The sequence below is a fragment of the Harpegnathos saltator genome, unplaced genomic scaffold (genome assembly GCF_003227715.2).
Source record: "Harpegnathos saltator strain DR-91 unplaced genomic scaffold, Hsal_v8.6 scaffold31, whole genome shotgun sequence".
NCBI lineage: Eukaryota > Metazoa > Arthropoda > Insecta > Hymenoptera > Formicidae > Harpegnathos > Harpegnathos saltator.
In genome coordinates, this window is record NW_020230106.1 from 43,769 (window position 1) to 59,538 (window position 15,770).

Sequence of the window (15,770 nt, forward strand, 5' to 3'; positions counted from 1 at the left end):
CAACTTCTGTATTTTTCAGCGAAGCGCTGCACTTATGGCTCGAGTGTAGCACTGCAATCAGCAAAATCTCGCTGAAAAGATCAGTTAACAGTAGCGACTGTTATCCCATTATCGATTTTGCAGTTCGCAGACACGGACAGTGTCATCGCATGCAAGGCGCATGGAAGCTGTTAATTCCCCCGCCACAATCGCGGAAAGTTGCTGCAGCGTGTAACGAATTTGCGCAGCGCGCATTTTGCGACGAAACTTTATTTTCGCCGACCACACGAGAGCCGTAAAGTGAAGAGTGTTCCGGCTGAAAATCAGTAAATATCCGCAGATTACCGGTGAGCTACGCTTCGCTTTACGGTCATTTTATTGATCCGATAGGAAAGAGCTTTACTGATACACTTTATGGGAGTGATATTTAAGAGAGAGAGAGGTACGGAAATAGTTGACGCGTGAAAAGTTGAGTAATTGGAACGAATTTGCGCTCGAAAAAAACGTTTAAAGATACTTTGCTCTTTCCAAAGCAATTTCCCACCTCGACTTTAATCTGCCCGTCGATAGATCGCCGGAGATGTATTCGCGCTACTTCTCGCCATCTTTAAATGGCTTGTGTTATTCATTTACAACGGGCACTTCTCAGCAGCTCTGGATATTGATGGCGCGTTGCTCGATGAAAATGAAGAAATTTGCACAGGACAGAACTGATGCAATATTTTAACAGCGAGCTAGATTCTTTTTGTTTTATCTTAAACAATACGTATCGCACGCAAGACTTAAGTATAGAAGCTACTAATGCTTCTAATACAGAGAAACTACGTGACCGAATTCTATGAGAAATATCCAAAAATTTCTCATTCAGTTCGAAGCAGTTTCTTTCCTCGACTTTAATCTTTCAGGGAGTGAATTTATTAAAATCAGAAGAAAATGATTGAATAATAAAGTGCCATATATAAATATTACATCTGCCAATCACGCGGCTAGATTTTTCTCTGCCTTGTGGAATTTTGTAATGGACGCCCGAGGACATCACCGTTCGTTCGTTGTAGCTTTGTCAACAATATGGAATTAATCAAGAAAACTGGATCGTATCTATAGTATCTATCTGGACGTATGTGTCGATATTCTTGAAAAGGTTAATTTGTGGAACGGTGGAATGTCGGACGTGTATTTGCAGACCTTCCCTCCGTCTTCGAGTAATGAATTACTAATTTATAACGGACATACCTGTGCGTCTTTCGGCCCGTCGTTAACGCGTTATCAGAGATCGAAGAACTTACATGGATATTCGCAAAGTCGACAATGATATTCCGCCAGAGCGATTCCCTCCTCTGCATTTCTTTCAAACAATTTAAAATAGTTAACGTGAAAAATTAAGTAATTGCGAAACACGAATCGGTTTCGCTCGCGGCCGTCTTGTTTAGCTTATAGGCTGCCCCAAGAGATCGGAAGGAAACTGGCGACTCCTCTACATTTTGCAGTGTGTACCTCGCTCGGGTACGGCGAAAGGGGTCCCGCGGCGAAAGGGAGCCCCGTCCTAAATTCTCTCGGCCGCAGTAACTCGTGCTCAGGCGGAAAACCTCGAGCGCGAGCACATTGGGGAATTGTAGGACGCTTCGGAGAGGGTCTGTAAATTTAGCGGTATTCCTGTTTAAACTTTCAAGGGTTCAACGGGCCTCGATAAAGTTTGTCAAGCTGCCGGCATAGTCTCGGAGAAACGTTTAACATAAGGTAATAAACCGCGCGTGCGTCGTAATGCGAAAAATAAAAGTTTAATGGCGACTATTTGGCGACGCGACGGGATATTCGCTGCGAAGCGCTGAACACCGATTGCGATTGCGATTGCGTAAGCTCGACGGTGTGTTCCCCGACGAACAAGCGAGCTCGATTTCTTTCGCCCTGGAATTTAACCTTCTGCCGTACACGATGTCATATAACGGGAACAATGCACACAATGTGCCTGTCAGGCGCATTTTATGTCGCTTCGGAAAGACATCCTAAAATTATTTTCCTTTCTATATCGGCGTTGTTTAGGTTTAAAGAACACAATGTACCACAATTAATCCTTTTCACGATAAAACGACGAAATTTAGCATAAGGTAAATGACAATACATATATATATATATATATATATATATATAAATAAAATGACGTTTAATGTAAGGTAAGCCTTCGGGTTCTCGCGCCTATCACACACAATATCTTCTTAAAGTTGACTTATCTCTTCAAGTGGAAAGCAATTACACTAGCTTAAAAATTGGCGTTAAAATTACCGACGATCAACGCGATCTACTTCTACTACCGGAGCGCATCGAAAGGTTTTTGAAAAATAAAAAATACATTATGCAAGGACAAAAATGTTAATCTGTGCCTTTTAGCGTTACTCAACTGAAGATATAAAATGCGCCGTTGGATGAAAATTTGATAATTTCCGTGAGAAACTACAGATCGGTCATCTTCGATCGCGCTTGGTAGTTTTGGCGTCGAAGATTCTAGCCTGATCTCGCCAAGATCGATTGCGTCCGAGTGAAGGTTAAATCATTAGCGAACCGAGGAAATCGCGTCATTAGTTCGAGGCATAATCTTATGTTCTTCCGATACCGCGTCTTATGCCGTTATGATAACGTAATCCCTTTTACGTAAGTGGAATGCCTAAAAGTCGACGGTGGACGTCGCTTCTTCGTCGCCGGCGCCATCGCCGTCGACAACGTTGGCGGCCGCGACGGCATAATGGTCGGCATTGTACTCATCTAAAAGGCTCGCATTTTCAAAGGCACGAAAAGTATTCCAAGATAAGACAGGGAGAAGAATCTCCCTCGTTTCCTCGCTAACGCCGCACGCGAGAGAATGGAAAGCCTTTTTTCTCGTCGTTCGCTTAGGGAAGATATAATGGCGAGACTAGGCGGCAACTGAAGGGTAACAATCGGGGTAGGATCGGACGAAGGGGGAACTCCTGGAAGATTTCCTGAGCACGCGAGGATTGTATATCTGATATCGAGCCGGTGTTATGAGCGCGCGTGAGTGCCCGTGTCTTCAATTTTTTACGACAGAATTAATACCACCTCGCCTCACTGTTGCGTGCATCTCTAATTGCGCATCTTGATCGATGAACATAAACAGTGTCCCAGAAAAGAAATGTAAGGTGAACGTTTGAGAGTAGCGACGAAGTGACGCGTGATCGTGAAAATTAACTAATAAATTAATGATGCACGTAGCAAGCAAGCTGAGCAAAGTCGATTTCTCGAATACTTGGAGTGTCAATTGTGTGGAGTATATTTCTATCGTCTGTCGGGCAAGATTTTTATGTATTTGTAATATTTTTTTCAGGAAAGGCTAGCACATCATTTAGTGACGTTAGTTTTGTTTTTTCATTGACCGTTCGATTTTGAAGAAATTGAAGAACAACTCTGCACAGATCCAACACAGACATTGGCATTTATTTATTCGAATGCAGCAAGAGGATATTCAAATGGATTCAAATGGATAGATTTTAATACACCTAAGTGTGTATTGTTCTCGGGATAGCAGTTCCTCTCTGAAAAAATTGTACTTCGGTATTTGGCTTTCGATCTACGGCTTTTCGAGAGATCGTTCCAGTTTCCGAAGTTCAGGTTTCGTTTTTTTTTGGGGGCAAACAATACATTTTTCACCTTTCCATCCGCCGAAAAATCATTCTGGCCCATCGATCTCGTTATTCTCATCCTGTTCCCGTCAGCGTCAAACATTTCTCAGCGGTGTCCATTTTTCATCCGATACACTTCCCGAATTTGCAGTCGTTTCGTAGTCGTAAAATAACGTCACTCGAAGCTCTCCGAGTCCGCAGCAAGTCTCTCGTCTCCCAAAAGCCCTGCCAATTTTCCCCGTGTGAAGCGTAATTTTGCAAATCAAATATTTCATCTTAACGCGATACATCATAATCAATTATGGCGGTAGACACCCTTGTATTTCGCACGGGAAATTCAGATTTTCCGAGCGTCGGCCGTCGGCCACGCGTGCGAGACCAAGCGATGCCGAAGTGTTCGCAGTTTGAATTTTTCCGACGCGGATAACATCGAGCGAGCGAGCCAGCCGACTGTGTTAGTCTCTAATTTCCCCCGCAATTTCCACCCCTGCGCGAGCCTTCTCGCATTCTCCCTCCCTCCCTCCCTGTCTCTCCCTCTCTCCCCCCTCTCTCTCTCTCTCTCTCTCTCTCTCTCTCTCTCTGTCTGTCTGTCTGTCTCTCTCTCGGGAGCAGAAGACGGGGGTAGTCGATTGTTCGCGTTCAGTTGAGTTGTGCCTCATGCAGATTAAATGCCGTGCCGAAGAATTCGCCGATGACGGCTTTGAAGGGTGAGGAAACGAGCAGAATGGAAAACAGCCGGGAGAGGATCCGGCTCGCGCGAGGAGGTGCATTTCAGGCCGTTATTCTCAGGAGCGCTCATCGGTGTGCTATTGGCCGAACGTCTGTTCCGAAGGAATCTCCACGGCCGGTTCGTTTAATTATCTTCCACGAGATTTTCCGCGGAAACGATTCCATTACGTGCGGTGACGTTTCGCTCGCGCACCATAATGTCCCTCGGCGTGCTCGAGCGCCTTCTATTCGCGATCAATTTCTCGCCGAGGAAGGCGCGGCATTAATACTTCCACGAGCACGGAATTAATTTTGCTCCCACCTGCCCTCCTACTCTACTCGAAATATTCGATTGACGATTTACTCTCATCTGACGCACCGCGAACGCGCTGTTCGTCTGAATGTTTCATTCACGGAAAGTCGGCGAGTGGAATTCTGAGAGGCATTTTTTCTTCTCCTTCCCCGCCGCCCGACACGCGACTTCATCTCATCTTTGAACTTTCCTTTCCGTCCCGGGAGTGATCGATTTGAGATAACTTAACGAAGTCTATTGAAATAAATGACTCGTTTCGCGCACCGTCGACTTCCACGTCGATTTCCAACTGGCTGTCGCCAGCTGTACACAACTTGATGTTCGCTATCTTCAGCGCGTGAAATTTGTCGTTTAAAGACTCGCCCGTCAGTTCCGCTTCAATATTTATCGACTATAAACGCGCGGCGGGCGCGCTGTGTGCTCCTCGTCGTATTGTCACGATATTCCTCCTCGAATGCCGCTGCAGAGGGATCGTTTACATGTTTAGATACCGCGAGGATGTATGTCTCGCGAAATGATGCCGCGCGACGTGATTTATGCACGACAATGCGGTGATAAAATCTCTTCTGTACGGTTTATGCTCTTGTTACGAGCAATTCCACAATACGCGACGACTGTTTCGCCAGTTGCGTAACACGTCGACGTGAGTTACAGCGGGGCGAACACGATAACTGAATTCGAACGCCGACAGAGAGAGAGAGAGAGAGAGAGAGAGAGAGAGAGATCTTCACGTTAGAAGTCTCGGAGCAATCGAAACTCGAATTCTGAAAGTCACGTGGAAACAAACGTCCAACTGCGAGATCGAATCTCGCTCGGAAAATGGAAATTGACTTGTCACTGTAACTGAGTAACGCATCGATTGACCGTCGAGGCAATTACGTTTCGAGGACGATGTAGGTCTGAGGAAAAATTTCGAGAAAAATTACGCCATCATGCAGACTCACTAATCGCGCTCCAATTTGCGAAAATTACCAACTCCTGAACCCCTGCGAAATTGACTCAATTAACAAAGTACGATCACCAGTGTTATCACCAGATGCGAATTTAATTATAAGAGATATCGTTGGAGGGAAATACGTCGGCAGAGATAATTGCAATGAGAATTTCCTTCGACGTGTCAAGCGTCGGGACAACCAAGTCGCTTATAATTTACTCGGCAAAGTATGAGCGAACTTGCTTTAAATGGACGTACATTCAGCTTCTTAAATATTCAGAACTTCAGCGTGCAGTGTATATGCCAGTTAATTGTGACAATATACGATGAGTCTATAACGCGCTCGTCGTTATTGACGCGTTTAGTACGAAGAATGGTCACTGTCGATTAAACTCTGCGGCAAGTTCGGAAAGTTTATTCGGCCGAAGTTGATGTCGCGAAGTGACCCATGCAAAGCGAATAGTCTCTGTGAAAAGTATAGAGTGGGCGATCGCATTAAACATTACTTGCATGTAAATTGTAAATATTGAATTGTGTTACGTAAAGTATTATTCTATATATATGTACATACATACATACATACACATATATATATATATATATATATATATATACATATATACTCGTTTCGTATGCGCGTGCATGAAATTTGCGATCGCTAAATGGATAAATATAATTTGTGCGATTGTATATATTCTGGCTCTCCGGAGAATTATAGAGTGCATACACAAAATACATATTGCATTCAAGCAAATAGTGCTTGTTTCACAAGTATGTCAAAAGTTTATACATCTGCAAATCTATCATAAGCATCAAAACCATCGTAAATGTCACATTTACCCAAATACGTATATTCTGAATCTTGATAAGTTTAATATTTCAATTAGGAATATTACATTAAAGTAACAGTATTAAATGAAACATACGGTTTATCTTTTTTTTATAAAGCATAAGTTTAATGTTATTAAATCTTTCTCCGAGTACATGATAATAAAGGAAGAAGGTAAACTGGGTAACAGCTTTTCTTAGCGGTAAAATGATATTTTTCTCCGTGCGATTTATAATTTTAATTTCAATGCTTCCCTAAAATAAGATGGAAGTGGATGCATTATTCGAAAAAAATATTTCAGATCAAGGTTTGAAATAAAATCTGGCCAAAGTCACTTTATGATTGTCACCTTAATTAAAACCATACAATTTCTTGTCTAAAACTTTTTCCGCATAATGCATTTTTTCCGAAATTTTGAAGTTGCCGTTTAAAAAGGATCATTATGCGTGCAAGCCGAAGACGTAATAATTAAATAATGTTCGTTTCAATACGTTGAAAAGAACACATTATCGTGTTATTAAAATATATATTTCTGTGAAATTTTGCTTTTATTATATATTAATATATATTTTTTATATAATACGTTTTACTTTTCTCAAAGTTATTTTTAAACAGGCATTATCATGGAAGATGAAGGAATTTTAAGAGAATTTAATTATTCAAACAGGAAGTTCTTCAAGTTTTCCCCACTGTTAAACTGGACGCAAAAATTATTTCCTCCGAGATAAATCGAGATAAATCTGTGTTACGAATTCGCGCGGTAAGATATAATTCTTAATAAATTTGGTACTTTATTCGCGCGGAATTTTTGTTTGAACGATCGTGTTTCGAGAGCCCGGAGAATTTATGAAGCGTGTCGCGGCCGGCAATTTTGAGCGGAGGATTCATGGTATAGCCGGTAGCCTCCACGTCCAGCCGGATGAAAGCTTCGGTTTCGCGAGCCTGAAAATACCCTCGTGCCATTATCGCTCCTACATCGTCGTATTACACCGACTTTTCTTATCTCGCCGATTTTCTTCCCGCCCCGTGGGCGTTGTATCACCTTTCAACTGAATTTAGCGCGCGGTCATTCACGCTAAATAAAATAATATAACGTTAAAGCCCGCGACGAAGGGTCGAGTTCTTTCTCCCGCGAGCAATAAACTTTAATTTCTGCCCGAGAAAGGCGCAAGAACTTTGCTTTTCTCCATTTACTCTTTCACTCATTCGCTCATTCCTCCTCTCTTGCTCTCCCCTCTCTCTCTCTCTCTCTCTCTCTCTCTCTCTCTCTCTCTCTCTCTCTCTCTCTCTCTCTCTCTCTCTCTCTCTCAATTTCTCCCTCTTTCTTTCTGTCTTCTCTATTCTGTTTCAATTTTGCTAATTACTGAAATTGCTACAAAACGGAATGAGATCGGAACGCCACCGAAAAAATAACGTGCAAGAAGAGAACGGCACAATTGAAGAACAAGCTGAATTAAAAGAAGTCGAATTTTTCTCGTCGAAGCTCCTCGCCTTAATTGATGTCGAAAGAGTCAAGTAGACGATGGCCGCTGAAAAGAAGGGAGAAGAATTCGCCTCCATCGCTGACCCGAACAGAGTCGGCGAGCACCCGGGCAAGGAGAGGAGGAGGGAGGAGGGGGGAACGTCGTGCAGCCTGAGGGAGAGTGCAAGGCACGTAAAACGCGAAGACAAATTGCCGAGAATACCGCGTCCTCCCGGCAGCCACTTAAACTCGGGAATTCGAAGCGGGCCGCTATTCACTGAGCAAATCGCGAGTAAACTGGTGTGGTCGAAATATTAGAACAGAATTTCGAGATATTAAAAATGCGCTGACAAACTGCGATGGTTCTCGCGCCACTCGCGATCGCCAGCTGACGATTTCGCCAGCCGGCGCGTTTGCTACCCGATATCGACTCTCATTTTCTCGGTTCGTCGCCGTCGACGGCGGAGATTACACCGTTTTGTGAATTACGCAGGCGTTAAAAGCTGGCGACACGGGCGCGATTGAGCGATTTTATCGTCGATTTAGCCCCGTCATTTGAAACCCGCCCGTATCAGCGCGTTTCGGCCAGTTGCAGCCTGAAAGCAGCGTTGAACTACAGTGTACTGTATCGTGTTTACACGCGAGAAAAGGATTGGTCGAATTAACATGACAATGACATGACTAAACGCGTTTGAATTGGAAGGCAATGCAATTTACGGCTTCCTCAAATCCTCTGAATTTGTTTGGGACGATACGCGCCCGCGCCGGCGCGAGCGACGTTTGAAAAGTTCACGGTTTGACGTAGAAACAATTGTTTAATACGGTAAAAATCGATTCGGTAAATATTCTTCTTTTCTTACCTCCTCTCTTCCCCCCCCTCCTCCTCCTCCTCCTCCCCTCGCCCTCTGCGACTTTGATCTTGATCAGGATGTAGCTCTGTCGTGTTTATTGTTCATGAAAAAGTTCTTAATAAAAGAAGTTTTATAGATGGGACGTGGCACATTACTAAACTGCTCGTTCACTTCTTTGGAATACTTTTTGTAAATATAAGTTTTATTAATTTATTAGTTATTGCGTTACATCAACGCAGATTCACTGAATTGCACACTGTAAAATAACGAACGCGTCGCTACTATTCATTAGCGGCGTAAACTGCGCTTAGAACGGTGAAGTTCAAGTTAGCCATAGTTAAAAAGTTAAAGAGTTGGAGATCGAATTTGAATCGGATGATGCGGACCGGAAATGCTGTTTCCTCTTCCGTTTCCTTCGACTGAAACGCGCTCACTCGTAACATCGTCATCACGTTAGTCTGATCGAGTGTACATTTCGGATTTTAAAATGCAAAAATGCGTAACGACAATGAGAACCATAAGTGACAAAAGGAGATAAAATTTTGTCTCTTATTGTCGTTGCTTATTTTCGGATCGTCGTTAGTAATTGTTAGAGCCCTTCATCATTTATGCGAACTCTTAGACTTGTATCGGCCATGTGTGCGAAGAATGGCGGAAGATTATGTATCAATTAAACGGCGCGTACGATCCGTTGCCGACATTATTATATTATCCTCCCACGAGAGATTATTCGCCACCGTTCGTCCTTGTGCGCGGCTCCTATTGGCCGAAATTAATTTTCAGTGATCAAATATTCGAGAGCGTTTAATGCAGGTGTCGCGTGGAGAATATAAAATTTTTAATCTCGGTGAGATAGCGTCAGGTAGAAATATAATAATCCATCGAATAGCACGCAGGGAGCGCCGCGACCCAATGTTCTTTCCATATTGTTTGACGCGCTATTTTTTAACAGAATGTGGAAATTTTCCGTCGAATTCAGCTGGTTCGTCGGTATCCGCGTATCGACCGAAACCCGATTACACGCCCGTTCGTCCTTTTTGATAAACAGGCTCCGCCGGACTAACGCGCACGGTCGTTAATACCGCTTTGGGTTTTATCACTTTGTGCGAGTGATCGAACGCGATCGTTAACGTGCACGACGACCGGTTGCCGCGGAAATACAGGATAGCGCGCCATTGTAAAATCTCGCTGATCCTGTCTCGCATCGCATTCCAACTAACCGTTAATTATATACATCCGCATTATTCGAACGCGGCTGTTGTAACAATCGGCGCGCGGTAGTCAAGGTAGAAAAAATGTAAAAGAATAAGAAGAGAGGGAGAGAGAGAGAGAGAGAGAGAGAGAGAGAGAGAGAGAGAGAGAGAGAAAGGAAGATAAGAATAAATCGTCCAAATCATTAAGCTTGGGTGAGTCGAGAGAATTTTACTTCAGCTGTAACTTCGCGTGAACGTTTTTCCTTTGAGGAGAATTTTAATCTCTTTTGACAAAAATAATGAGATCTCTCCCCGCTTCACACTCGACTACCCACATTTTTCATTCTTTATGCGCGTTGCTTAGGAGGCCGCAAGCTTTGGACAGCATAATCTAGCCATAATTTTCGAGATTACTTACGTAAAAATTTATTTTGTTTAAATATATGTGTTTATAAATATAACGTATACAATAATTTATTCAATTTTTTGAAGACGCGCTGAAAATCTGGACTAGTTTCGAGTTTGACACGGATTTCTATTGCGCAATTAGCGGGGCAGAAATATTGCTTAATATTAAATTATTTAATTAGATTTTATTGAAGAGAATTATTGAGTGGCATTGGTGAGTAATTTCGGATCTTAGAACATATAACGAATAAGTGATTAAAAAAATTTTTTTGGCATTTTCCTTTTATCGTTGTTATATATTTTTATGTTTCGATTTGTAATTTTAGAGCCCTTAATTATTTATGTGAATTCTAGATCTTGTATTGACCATGCATGCGAATAATGACGATTCACGGGAGACCGCAAGTCAAAATGGCGCATACATTGTTTCATAAAATTATAATCATATAAAGATACAATCGTTTCATAATCTACCTGAAAGGTCCGAAATTATTTCTCACATAATCTAATATAAATCGCAGTCTCTCTCTCTCTCTCTCTCATTCTCTCACTCTCTTCCATACATCTATACACGTAGTTATTAGAATACTTATAATTGAATAAAAATCTCACAATCGAAGAACGATACCATTGCCTTAATCCGTCGTACGTGACTGCTCACAGGTTTCCAGATCACGTATTTATCACGACATAATCGACACCAGCTGTATCGCGCGAGCTCTCGTAAACAAGCGCATAGCAATGCGCTCGTTTAATGTCATCTATTTTATCGTGACGCGGCCAGTGATCGAGCTCAAACATTAGCTTGGTCGGATAGCGCACTCACGTTTATCGATTTTCAGGAAACGGAGCGCGTACGTGCGCTCTCGTCTTTAACGAGGTTATTTCAGTACTTTGTTCGCTTGCCGTCCTAAACAACTTTTTCTGCTGTCTGATACTTCAACGCGAAAGCCAGAGCTCGGGCTTTTATTGATATTTGGAAAACCCGAGAAAATAGCATTACGCGAGGAAAGATAAAATATCACCGATCTGAGAATTCAATTTCCAAGATACGCGAGCGGCTGTATGAATCCTAGAGTTTTAATTTCTCTCTCTCTCTCTCTCTCTCTCTCTCTCTCTCTCTCTCTCTCTCTCTCTTTCTCCTTCTCTGGTGAAGCGCTTGTAACGCTTAAGTAATATCAAGTAATTAGAAAGTCCTTTCCAGTCCTCTTTCTCTCTCTCTCCCTCTCTCTCTCTCTCTCTCTCTCTCTCTCTCTCACTCCCGCGCACATCTCCTCCACCTTCAATATCACAGAATTACACCGACGCTCCAGCGAGCAGCAGGACGCAGGAGTGCGATTTAATAAACATTGAGATCTTCCAGTCGCATGAAACGAAAGTTGAGCAATCGCGTAGCAGAGAAGTTTGCGTGCGCGATCCGCTCGGCTGACTCTTCTCTCGCCAGCGCGCTCGTGCGGGCGCAGTCCTGCAGTCTTGCGAGATGCGCGTCGAGCTGGTTGAATGAGGCTCTCGAGTTCGTAGTTTACGACCGGGCGACGAGGTCGGGTCAGAATTCACGTTTGGACGATGAGATTCTTCAGGGAAAAGAATATATCTTCTTACGAGGGTTGAGGGTACGCGTGCGCTCGCTCGCTCGCTCGCTCGCGGCTGCGTGTGCGTATGGGTGTGCGAGCAAATACGGGGGTAGTTGCACACGTGGGCGGGTTGGTGGTTGCGCACTCGGCATTATGGTTGTTTTAACGACATCGTAGAGCGGCGGGAGAGGGGAGAGTGAACACACCGCGGGGGTGGGATCGATAACCACGAAATCGCCGCACCGTGACCGAGAGATGCGAGTCGGACTCCCTCCTTTCCGTCGCCGAGTGTTTCTTGTTTTTTTTTTTTTCACGGCTGGTATCGACGCGCGTCAGCTACACCGGGAGCCATTCCGCTTCTCCGCCGAATGGCGAGAACGGCTCGCTTAGGAGTTCCACGGGATTTTCCCAGACGCACCGTAGATTCCGATTAAAGTTCCCAGATTTGCTTATTCGATTACGATACCAATTGGGAATCCCCGTCAACAGTGGAAACAAAAATATTGCAGAGGGGCGCGCTTTTATTTTCAGTCGTTTCAACGTCGATACAGTTTTATGATATCAAGCGGGGATATTTTATTCTATTGAATAAGATGAAAATAAACATAATATGAAATACAAAGGAAATATTGGGGTGTCTTTGAGTTTTCTACTTGGAATTGTGTATTTATAGAACATTTTTTCGAACCTCTAATTGAGATCTACTCGGATTTTATCGTCAAAAAGAAAATGAATTCTGGAAATATCGGGAAATCTATGAGGATTTGGATTAGCAACGTAATGTTTCAAAACTGCTATCCTGAGTGGGAAACCTGAAAACGCATCGCAATTTCTCTGCCGAGCATTTTGCCAAAGTTTTCACTGTTCCGTTCTCTACTTTATATTTATGTTGAATAAAATATCTGAAACGCTTTGAGCTTGAAATATCCGATCAATTTCGAGTATTTTGTGCAAACTCTTACTGAAATATGTATCAGCTATAAATATCTCGAGTAAAAATAATTTATAACACATTTTCTTCCTTCAAATGTAAATTTTTAACATCACATCAAACCACAAGAGAAAATAAACATTGGGAGAACTCTGGACAAAGCAAATGGGATCTGTTTGGGGAGGGGGAGGGTTTTGCACTTAGAATCGCAGCTTTATTTACTTGAGGAATCGTATATTTTACACGGCGTAAATTCGCGCTTTCAATTCGAGCGGAATTTACGTTTGGAAACGTTTCGGAAATTTTCACACTTGAATCCGCGCAGATTTGAGGGAATCGCCAAGGTGCCAATTATTAATCTCAAAAAAATGCTCTTTACATCGGAGTTGCGATTTCCACTGCGGGTGCAGTGGCGCGGCGAGGTGCGGGGAGAGACAGCACTCTGAATTGGCGGCGTTCAGCGTGTCGAAAAATACGGCCGCGATTAAAACTTCGTACGTTCGAGCGCTCGTCGGACTGATGAAATATTTGCCAGCGTGCATTGAGCCATTGAACGTTTGCTTCACAAAGTACCAATTGCCTCGCCCTCGCGTTATTATCGCGAACGAAAATACGCGATAGCCATTACACCGTGCACGCTCGTGATACGCTGTACAGCGCGTTGCGCCGCCAAAGTATCGATCTCCTCGCGAACGTGCGCGCGCGCGCGCGCCAGGAATTCAGATGAGAAGCGCATTTGAAATAAGTTTTACAGAAACGGTCCTCAATCCCACGTCTAATGGGATCCCCCCTCTCTCTCTCTCTCTCTCTCTCTGAAAATTCCAGGACGGAAGTTAACGCCACGTGGGATGTTAAAAGGGTCTCCAGCGCGCGCGCGCGCGCGCACACAGCACACACTCACAAACACACGTACGGCAGAATCCCACCCTCGTAGAAGGGTAGTCCGCAAGCACGACGCGATTCTCGCGGCGGGGAAAAAAGCACGACGACCAATGAGATTGGGCGTGTCGACTTGCGCGTGTGAATAAAATTAACATAATACCAAGAAAGAGAGAAGCGAAACCGCGAGAAAGCGGAAAGAGAATGTAGGTGTGAGAGAGAGAGAGAGAGAGAGAGAGAGAGAGAGAGAGGAGGAGCGGGGGTGGAAGGGGCGGGAAAAAGGGAGAAGAGGAAGGTGCTGATGATTAGTCTCGCGATAATGGTGGACTCGCTGCAACGTGTCGTATCTTGCAAATTATATGGAAATAGCACGCTACCGCGCAGCGAGTGAAAGGGGAGGGGGGGAGGGAGAAGAAGAAAGACCCTTGTGTTTTCTGGCCGTTTTCTTCGCGCGCGCATAATGTTCGTAATTCGTAGTCGTTGCATTCGAACCTCCGAGACCTGCTCTCGGGAGGAGCGTGGATTCGTAAAAATTTTGATTGCCGGCGCGATTTGCAACGGCGACGATAACGCGTGTCATTACGTCATTACGTCAATTTATCAACGACGTGCGTCGAGAGTAATTTGCATTCCTCGGTGGACCCGCGCGCGTAATTCGAATACAAAAGTGCGGGCGAGTGGGAATTAAACAAGAGGAATCGGCCATTTTACGGCTCTACCGAATATTTCGATCTCTCCCTCGTTGTCCGTGAATGTGCGTGAATGTGTGAGATAATCGCACCGCGTCTGAAAACCTGCGGACTAATTAACGCGGCCGTCGGGACTCTCGCTGCGCTCTTCTCGCGCGAGATTAATAATTCCGCCGATTTATCAACGGCGTCGCGCGCCACCACGAGCTTCCTCCGCCGACGATTGCATTCATAATAATCCGCTCGGCCGTTCGTAAAAAGCAGCTTATCGCCGCAGTTATTTGCTCGTTATTCGCGAGGTTTATCATCGCGTCGTAATTGCTCAACGTACACGGGATTTCGCCGTGTTCGCGCGCACGGAAACGGTCGCGGCCGTTCCTGCGAGATGTATCGATCGCGACGCACCCCCGAGAAATTACGGCGCCCGATTATGAGGCCGGCCGCTGTCGGCCGTCGGCCGATGCGTGCCGTAAATCATCTGAAAATTATCATGCTCAATTGTTCCGAGCGATATCCAGGCCGCGACCGAATTCTCGACGTTTAACTGGAGATTATTATCCCAAGTCTCGCCGCGTACGTTCGTCCTAGGCGCGCGCCAGGAATTTCCATTGGACCGTCGAATTGCACGTAATGGCGTACCACGTGGAGGCTAAATCCTCCAACTTCGTTAGGGAGGGCACGCTCGCGAAGGAAAGACACTTTAGTCATTAAATGGGATCGCTGATAAGTCGAGGAACGCCCGGGAGGTGTTTTTCTTGGATTTACATTTCAGTCTTTTCCTCGCTACAACGTGTACACACAGGGTGAACGACAACGGTCTTCCATTATGATTTTCCTCGAGAACGGCTGAAGACACGGTTGAAAGATAAACATTTTCTGCGGCACATCGCTGCCACAGAAAATTCAGCTGAAATATTCCCAACCTTTTGTTAGAGAGGTTCTCTCGGTGAGTTGTCGGTCTCTCGAAAATTTCGCAGAAAAAAAGGTACGTTTTGAATCACTAAGAATTAATTTTGATATACTTCAAGCTCAGAGGATGGTTGTTAAAACAAGCAACTTTTGTCTCTGGAAACTTTTTGAGATTTCAGCCGTCCTCGTTTTCTTTCTCCCTTCACATAGGAGGGCGAAGAGAAAGAGAGAGAGAGAGAGAGAGAGAGAGAGAGAGAGAGAGAGAATGGCTGGAATCTCAAAAAATCACTAGGAACAAGAGCTGCTTGTTTCTATAAGCATTCTCTGAGCACTCAAACGTACAACAAATAAACATATCTATTAGATTTGTATCCGTAACAATCGAGATGTTCCGTGAAGTGCAGTCAACACTTGCAGATTGAAAAATACATGTATAGATATGTGTAAATATATACATATTTGCATACATGTGCATAAACGGT

The 15,770-nt window shown here is 44.2% G+C and overlaps 1 protein-coding gene across 2 annotated transcripts in view; it reads left to right on the forward strand.

Moving 5' to 3' along the window:
- Window positions 1–15,770, forward strand: part of LOC105189195 (cationic amino acid transporter 2) — a 102,765-nt gene that overhangs the window by 33,389 nt on the left and 53,606 nt on the right. The window contains exon 1 of one of the 2 annotated variants that reach the window (XM_025299991.1): window positions 302–326. The exons of the other annotated variant lie outside the window; for it this stretch is intronic. The gene's annotated coding sequence lies outside the window, so the exon portion shown is untranslated. Of the gene's footprint in view, window positions 1–301; window positions 327–15,770 lie in introns of those variants that run through there. 2 annotated transcript variants of the gene reach the window in all.